Source organism: Peromyscus californicus, unplaced genomic scaffold, assembly GCF_007827085.1.
Source record: "Peromyscus californicus insignis strain IS unplaced genomic scaffold, ASM782708v3 Scaffold_4__1_contigs__length_199733344, whole genome shotgun sequence".
Classification (NCBI taxonomy): domain Eukaryota; kingdom Metazoa; phylum Chordata; class Mammalia; order Rodentia; family Cricetidae; genus Peromyscus; species Peromyscus californicus.
This window is the reverse complement of record NW_026294562.1, coordinates 112,269,709-112,279,317: the sequence shown is the minus strand read 5'-3', so window position 1 is coordinate 112,279,317 and position 9,609 is coordinate 112,269,709.

The following is a 9,609-nucleotide window of genomic DNA, read 5'->3' as shown; positions in this document are numbered from 1 at the left end:
TTTTAAGAATCAAGATGCAAGGACCTGAAAGAATTGTGTTTGGCTAGGGTTGTCATCCTACAAATCACAAATAAAAGCACACTTGGAAATATTTTTTAAATGCCTAAGAGAGAGTTACAAATGCAAATAGCTATAATGATGTTGCTTCATTAACTTTTCATAAGCTATAAATTACCTTTATATGAAATAATTAAATTATTAATAACATATTTTCCTTTATTTGTTCTCTCATATATTACACCCTAACCACTATTTCCCCTTTCTCCTCTCCTCCCAGCCCCTCCTCTCCACATTCCTTCTCCTCCAGATCCTCTCCTCCTTCATTTCCCTTCAGAAAACAGCAGGCCTCCCAGGGATATCAACCAAACATGGCCTAACAACTTACAGTAAGACGAGGCACATCCCCTCATGTTAAGGCTGGACAAGGCAACCCAGGAGGAAGAAAAGGGTCCCAAAAGCAGGCAAAAGAGTCAGAGACAGTCCCCGCTCCCACTTTGTGTGAAATAATTAAATTATTGATAATGTTTTTTAAAAAGGAAAACCAAGACCCACTAGTAGTCAATGCTGGAATGAAGTAGGATACTTCACAGGTTTGCCTTAGGTACCAAAGCACACTTTTTAGAATATAGCTTTCCCTAAAAGATTTTTTATCTAATTTCCACTGCTCTCCTAAGATCAATGGCCTATCCTTATCAATGCATTTGTAGTTTGCTATGGTGGGAGACACCATGAGTCTTTACAGTAAGCCTGTGATAATTCTTGGGGATTACTCTTTCTCTCCCATCAACAGACACAACAATTCTCGTTGAATAAATGCTCGGCAGGTGGAACAATCAGGCAAACTTATGTTTTAACCCTAGACCCTGTCACCCCCTTTTTGTGTAATCTTCAGAAAGTTGCTATTTTTGCACTTCCGATTCCTCATCTCTCGAACAGTTGAGAATGATGGTGACCTTATTTTAAGGGCTGTGGGGAGCTAGATAATCGACTATGTAAAGTACTTGCATAGTGTCTCGCATATAGGAAACTTAATAAGCCATATGTGTCTCTTCAGTTACAGATATACATTGTCTTTCTTTAAATTGCAGGCAACTAACTGTGCAGCAGAAGGGGGTCTATGTGCTCACCATGGCCTGGCTTCACCAATGCCTTGGATCACCAAATTGGCAATCTATGTAGATCTATATGGGTCATCTAGATCTCTGCTCTCTAAAATGGAAACATGCTTTTCTCTATAGACTTGCTGCTCATGACCCAGACTTCCACCCATACTTCCTTTGTATCTGAGAATTTTCTAGACAAGTATACATCCAAGCAAAAAAGATTTATTAACATAGTGTTCTTTTTTTGTTTGTTTGTTTCTTTTCCTTTTGAGACAAGGTCTCACTCTGTAGACTTAGCTAGTCTGGAACCTGTGGGAATCCTCCTGCCTCAGCCTCTTGGGTGATTACAAGTGTGAGCAGCCTACCACACTCATCTTCTTAAATATGGCAGTCATTTACAACAATTCAGTATGCTCCACACCAAAACCTACCACACTCATCTTCTTAAATATGGCAGTCATTTACAACAATTCAGTATGCTCCACACCAAAACCTACCACACTCATCTTCTTAAATATGGCACTCATTTACAACAACTCAGTAGGCTCCACACCAAAAATTACACCAACATGGTTCACAAAAACTTATCAGCTAAGAAAAACCTGTTCTCTTTGTTTCCAATGCCATGCTGAATTTTTATATTATTTTCTACTTTAGAATAGGAATTTTTTTTTTTTTTAAAGATTTATTTATTTATTACATATACAGTGTTCTGTCTGCACGTATCCCTGCAGGCCAGAAGAGGGCACCAGATCTCATTACAGATGGTTGTGAGCCACCATGTGGTTGCTGGGAATTGAACTCAGGACCTTTGGAAGAGCAAGCAGTGTAGAATAGGAATTTTTATCTTTACACAAAAAAGCATGCTAATGTTTCACTTTAAAACAGTAATTTACTATTTGATTCTTTTCTTACTCTACTATATTTTATTTAAAAGTTGAGATAAACGCCAAGACTAATCTCTTTCTTTGTGAGTCATATGGAAAAGATCAAGTGCTGTAGTCCTCTCCAGCATTCCCCATCTGGTGCTGGAGAAAACACGACCTCATCTTGTTCAATTACCTCAGTTACATGGTTGTTATGTTTTTAACTCTCTGAATGCATAATTCGTTATTTAACTGCAGCTTACCACAAAGGATTTTAATAAAATATGAAGGAAAATGTCAAGCCACTAAAGCAGGAATGATTCATGCATAAACATACTGCATGTTGTCACTGCTTTGAGGGCTTTCAAGAAAATTAGCAGGACAATTGGATTGCTAATGACAGTACCTCAGAAGGCACTTTTGCATTTGATGATGTCCTGCCAACAGTGGAGATATTCGTAAACACAGTCGCTGACCTCTTGAGGATTTCTACCTCAGTAAAGGGAGGAAGACTAGTCACAAAGTGAATGTCACCCCCAGGAAGGCTTCGTCCAGTATAATTCCTGACAAGTGAATATCTAGTGTTTTCGATAACTGTGGACGTGTATTTAGTGCCTGTTTTGTGGATAGGATGCTACCTGGTCCTAAAGTGTACAACAGAGAAGAAGCAAGTTAGAAACTCAGAGTTACAGGGAGACAGACGCACACTGCAGCAGACCTTACGCAAAACAAGGAGCCACCTGAGAGACTACCGGAGTCATTAAAGGGCTGCTCTCCCTGATGGTCATCCAGGATGGGACGCCTCTCATGCATTCAAGTGTGTGCGCTCTTGCTTGTCTGGTGGAGTTTGAATAGCCTGGCTCATAAAGACTCGGGTCTCTGGGCTCTCCTGAGCCTGGGATTTCCTCTGTTACCATTGTTTTTCTTGTCAGAAAGTGTTTTGAAACAACATTCCCCCAAGTGCTTCTCAGTGAAAATGAAGTTTCCGTAGTAAAAGCAGACATATGATAATCTTCTAACGGACTGCTATCCCACAGTGCTTTGCCTTCATAAAATCATGCATAAACACAGAACATATTCCTGTCTGCAAAGTCTCAGGGGCGGGGCTGAACACCTCGAGACACACTTCCTTTCATCATCATTCTGCCCTAACACCTTTCTGGACCTATGAAACGGCTCCTGGTCTTGCCTGGCTAGTTTTCCATCAACATGGACTTGAAATGAAAGATACGGACCTAGTATTATTAGCAACGACAAAAGTTCTGAGTGAGAGTCCATTGGGAGAGAAAACATGTAATTAAAAGATATGGGTTAAATATGACAATTGTCATAATGTTTAGTTTGCAAGGAAAGTGACAGGTAAGCGGAAATAACAGGTTTTCTTTTTCATTGTTGTGACTGACGTACATGGTTTCTTCTTCCTTCCATTTCCACAGCTAAATCTTACTGGTCCCTCCTTCAGCTCTTTCCCTTCCAACAATGAATTTGCCAACAAGAATGATCTTATAGAAATGTAAATTTCATCACGGCACACCCCTTTCAAATCTCCTTAATTAAAGGCGGGGTGGGGGGGACTGTTTTAGAGACAGTTCTGGCCCAGTCAGCAGTTTGCTCCAAACTTATATAAACTCAAAAACAGCAGAAGTAACAGTAGCAACAAGGCAGCGCTTCCTTCCGGGAGCCTTGCCAAACAAAGGGCAATTAAAAAGGCACAGAACTCATTATAACCTTGGTTGCGAGGCAATACACACATTTAAAAATATTCATAATACTCATATAACTGTAGTTCACTTAATGCTGAAAAGCAATGCTTCAGCAAGCCCATGTCTTTGGAAATTCAAAAATACATGCTAGCCCATAAGCCAGTTACACCCTGGGTGTTCAACAAACACTGATATGAATGAGTGGCCTGCAAACATGCATTATTTACTTCCTTTCCCAATGACCTTCCTTCATTGCTAACAATGTGTAGGCTCCAAATTTGTAAAGAAAAATTGTTTAAGTATCTTTTTAAAAATTAGCATTTTTGCATGGGTTTGCATGTATGGTGTGCATGTGTGTAGACATGTGTGTGGGAGTTTGTGCGTGTGTACACGTGTGGAGGCTGGAGTTTGACAGTGTGTGTCTTGTCCAGTTGCTCTCTGCCTTATATTTTGAGGCAGGGTCTCCCACTTGAGCCTACAGCTTGCTAACTCAGTTAGTCAGTCAGCCAATGTGTTCTGGGGTCTGTCTCCCAGACACTGGGAACACAGGCAAGTCACCATGCCTGCCTACCCAACATTTATCTGAGTGCTGGGCACCTCAACCCTGCTCCTTATGCTCACACAGCGAACATTTTACCCCTGAGCCACCTCCCCATCCCAGCAAAAGTCTTTGGAGTTCACATGTTCACTTATGCCAGAAATACTTTTTGATATCAAAAGGTTTATTCTGACTCATCAGAGTTTATTGTACAGAATTATAAATGCACTCAAGCATAAAAAAAACAATGAATTACTTAGAAGTGGTAATATCATCTAAAAATTGCTTTAAAAAAAAACTTCATACTGGGCTGGAGTTAAGAGACACTGGCTTCTCTTCCAGAGTTCAGTTCCCAGCAACCACATGGTGGCTCACAACCATCTATAGTTCCATCTGGTGCCCTCTTGTGGCCTGTAGGCAGAACACTATATACATAATAAATAAATCCTTAAAAAAAAAAAAAAAAGGAAGTCCTATGATCGTTTACCATATGGATGAACTTAGAAGATTAAAAAAAAAAAAAAACCCCAAACCTCTGCATACCTCTTTTCATATAGACTATATGTACACAGTTACAAATATAGTGAAAATGCAAGTTTATCCAGTTTAGAAAAGTATCATTAAAACCATGTGTTCAGATCCAAGTAAAACATCTAGATGAAAAACACGATCATGTATCTTTTGGTGGCTGATGTGGTATGTATTCTTTCCTTTCTTACCTCGAAGGCAATCAAATTCAGAGCCTTACCTGTGCCAAGCAAGCTCCAGCTCCCCTCCCAGCATGTATTTTCCTTAGTGCTAATATTTATTTGAACTGCAGTTCCCAAATTCTTCTAGATCCCAAACCTCAGCATGATCTGATTCAGGATTCTTGGTAACAAAGGAGAGAACCCCACTATCCTAACTTCTCTAATCAGTAGAACTACATTTTCCCCCAGGGCCTCCTGTCCCTTGATTTTAATGTCACCGCAGTAAAAGAATATCAAATGAATAAATAATATTTCATAAACATAAAAACATAACCAGGAAGAGAAATGTATGAGGATGATGGAAACGCACACACTGCTTTTGTGGTAGTGATCATAAGGGCATAAGCTGAGTCAGGGCTTGGAGTCTTGTACGAGGAGACCTGTGAGCAGGCATCACGCACTCTGGTGGATGTCCAGACTTACCGAATTCTTTTTTGCCTTCACAGAAATAAATCTTTCCCTTTCCTTCTCCTCTCCCCTCCTCCTTTCCCTCCCCCCTCCTCCTCTTTTTCCTCTTCTCTTCCTCCTCCTCCTCTTCTTTTTTCTTAGACAGGGCATCCTTCCCTATCTCCTCACCATTTCAGCTCCTATCAGAAGGGGGTTATGGGGTAAAGAAGAGATTGAGGAAACAAGGTGCTTGTCTTGGAGTTAACTGTCAACTTGATACAACCTAGAGTTACCCAAGAGGGAATCTTGTGGAGTGATTTTACAGGTCATAGCAGGTCTGTGGAGGGTTATTTTGTTCATTGATGTAGGCGGACCCAGCCCACTATGGGTGCTATCATTCTCTTTGCAGGTAGTTCTGGGCTATATAAAAATAAACAAACAAACAAACAAAACTAGCTAAGCATAACCCCGTGAGCCAGTAAGCACTTTTTTCCATGGTTCTTGCCGTGACCTTCCCCTATGATGGACAGTAACCTGTAAGCTGAAATAAACCTTTTGCTCCCCTAATGAAGCTAAAATAGTGACATAAAAATCCAGGACATTCATTAAATGGCACACAAAATGTGTTCTCATTTGAAGGCTGTTGTAGCCTCAGGGAAAGGAACTAAAATGTATGAATTGCCTGTGAGAGTTAATGTGCTAGCACACTGAACTGGGGCTTGGGGGAGACACAGTCCTGCTGTGCTGGATCAGGACTGTCATTGAGGAGGGTCCAAGGGTGTGCAAGGTATTCACTCAGCATTCTCCAGCTCGGGAACACACTAGAAGGAAGGGGACGTGGGATCCCTGTTTCTCCAAGTTCTTCAACTTCAGCCCAGTTTCTGGCCCTGTCTGACTGCCAGTGTCTTTCTCCATTTTTTCCATCTCTTTTCAAAATTATTAAGAAGACTCAAATGCTTTTAGGAAATTGTGGAGTGGTAACTTGTCACACCAAAGGGAGGCCTGGCCTCAGTCCTCTTTATTTCATCAAGGGGGATGCCTGATTCTCGGGATAGTACCAATCAATCCCTATGGATGCTGTTTAACCCCCGATCCACCCCTGCCCCTGCCCCGTACCTACATACCAAAACCAAACAGTATACATTAGTCAAAGAAGGGTGAGCAGTAATACTGGGATAGAACAGTGTCACACCCTCAGATCCCCGAAACTGCTCCTATTCGGATAAAGGGGGACCTCTGTGTCAGAGGGCTGAGCATCTACTGAGTTAGCGACTGCATAAAGACACCCTGGAGGTTACAAACCTTCAAGTTTAGGACGGCCCAAACCAGGCTGGTATCCCTGTTTTCAATGTGAAAGAGGGGCTAGCCTGGGAGAACCGCTCTCAACAGTTCCTAACCGCCCAGGAACAACGTCCCGAGGGAAAAACCGGAGGGCGCGACCCCAAGCCCATCTCGCGTCATTGCAAACCAACAGGAGTGAGGGGTCGGGTGCAGTGGGGGAGGGTTGCTATAGAGTCTTTGGGGACAGACTGGAAGAAGCCAGAGGTCAGGCAAGAATGTCAGCTTTCTCCCGACATCCTCTCCAACGCTTTCGGGTGCGAATCCCGGGCTCCCGGCAGGTGGTTCTCACTCAAGTTCAAACAGCCCAAAGCACTCTGCAGTCCTCTTCTCCCTCCCCCCGCCCCCCCCCCCCCCCCCCCGGACCTGCCCGGCCGCTGGTGCGTTCTTGGTTTCCAAAGCAACTGGCGTCCTCACCCACTCTCCCACCCTAGTTTAGGCACCAGCGGCGCTTCGCGCGCGCCTCCTGGCGGCCATATGAGGAAGAGCAGGGCGAGAGGCTGCAGAAGAATGATTCCTAAGTCCGGGGGGTGTGGGACCGGGCAGCGCTGCAGTGACGCGGGTGCTAGCTAGGAGCTCTTCCCTGGGCTTTTCTGTCTGCTTCTGTCAGGTTAGGTTTAACTCCAGCTAGAATGGCGGACACCTGGAGCAAGTGCTCACGGGGTAGCTTGAGGTACTGAAGTCTTTGAGTCTGTCTTCCTTCTCAGTTTTCACAAAGCAATATAGATCTAGTCACAAAGCAGTTTTCAAGGTAGGAACCAAACCAAGCCAACCCCCTGCAGCACAGCATTGTATGTTCCTTTTGTGCAAGGCAGTCTCTCTCATCCTGACCGCAGTCTCTATAGCTGCCTCTCCCCCCTCCCCCCATTACATTCCAGGAATTACCTTTTTGGCCCGGAAGTTGGAAGCCAGGCTCCTCTAGGTAGGCTTCCTACTCTCTTCCAAGTGATCTAGTTGACTTAAAAAATAGATTAAAACATAGCTTATAATTTAAAAAAAAATTAATGCTGGGTAATTAGGGACCTATTGAAGGATGGGAACTGAGGGAGTTAGTGAAAAATAGCTGTTGGTTAAGCGGGTTTTTCTCTTCAGTAAAAAAAGATTATTCAAGGCAAGCGTGGGAACACATACCTGTGATCCCATCATCCTGAAAGGCTGAGTCAGGAGGGTGAAGAGTTTAAGGTCAGCCTGGGCTACACAGGAAGATCCTGTTGTAAAAACAAAACCATCCAAAAGAAACCAAAAGTCATCCAAAAATAGTTTGAAATAATTAAAACTTCCCTTTTGTTCCAACAATGTTACACATTTTCTGAGATTTACGTATCTGATAAAGACATTTTATTTATTTATTCGTTTATTTTCTTGAGATAGGCTCTCACTATACAGCTCTGCCTGGCCTGGAACTTACTATGCAGGGCAGGCTGCCCCGGCGTTGGCAGAGATCTGCCTGCCTCTCAGCCTCTGGAGTGCTGGGGTGAAAGGCCTCACCACCATGCCAGGCTGATAAGTATTTTAATTAGTCATTCTTCCCTAAGCTGACAACAACAGGTATAGTTATGGGGTAAACTTATTAAGTAGAGCGTGGATGTAGCCCCCAAAGGGCTTCCAACATGGAGTCTTTGAATTTCTGGAATCAGTTTGTATTCCTCCAGTGCTTTTGACCTCCTTCCCTCAGCATTTCCTGTAAATCTTAGGCCAGCTTCTTGCAGGAGAGCCTGGGCCCATGATCAAAAAATGTACTTTAGCCTCTCATTTACCCTCCACTCAGTTCTTCTAACAGCGCTGTTTGCCAGTTGGTGGTCAAACAGGGAAGCCAGATAAAATCCATTTGCCCAGTTTCCTCATTTGACCTTGATTTTTTTTTTTTTTTTTTGCTAGACTTGCCATGTTGAAAGATGTACAAGTTGAGGTGGGACACAGATGTGTGGGAGAAAAAGTCAGATATGCTGGTTTTTTGTTGTTGTTGTTTTTTTTTTTTTTTTTTGGCAAGACCACAGAGAACCTGTTTTGTATGAGCAATTATTCAACATCTTAATACATCTAAAAAAAAATTCACACATTCGTTTGACAACATAAAAATTTAAGAACCACGAGCGTATTTGCTGTTGCGTTCTTCTCAGGATTTATTTTTATTTTATGTGGAAGGAATGTTTTGGCCTGCCTGCATGTCCGTGCACCACGTTCACACGCCGGGTGCCCACATTGTCCAGAAGAGGGCATTGGATTCCCCGGAACTGGAGTTACAAACTGGAGGTTGAATCGGGTCCTCTCCAAGGGCAGCCAACGCTCTTAACCACAAACCATCTCTCCAGGCCCTGGCTGTCTTTTTTAACAGACTTTCTGGGACTTGATCTTCCACTCTGGCAGCTGGCAGACATGATGCTGGGTGGGGGGAGGTGGGGGGTTGGGGCAAGGCTTACTTAGTTTTCGGAATGTTGCCTGTCTTTTCCTCTGCAGGCTCAGGGATCGTATTACTATCTCTGTGAGTTCCGAAACTCTTCCTCTGTTTCTTCGTTTGGAATAGAGTCCACTTGTCTTCTTATCAAGAATCTTTTTTGTTGTTTGTTTTTTAAGACAGGGTTTCTCTGTGTATCCCTGACTGTCTTGGAACTCACTCTATAGACCAGGCTGGCCTCAAACTCACAGAGATCCGCCTGCCTCTGCCTCCTCCTGAGTGTTGGGATTGGAGGTGTGCGCCACTACCACCCGGGCTAAGAATCTTTTACTTCACTTCATCATGTGGAGTTAGCTTCTAATCCACCACTTTACCAACAAGTGCCCCACTGTGACCATTTTGGAAAGCAGCGACATGGTCGTCCTTTATAATGACACATATAGTGTATGGAACGGTGACATCACTTCTACATATTTTCTTAGGAAAAATAAAAATAAGCATTCTTCGCTTCATTTCTAATAACCTAAATC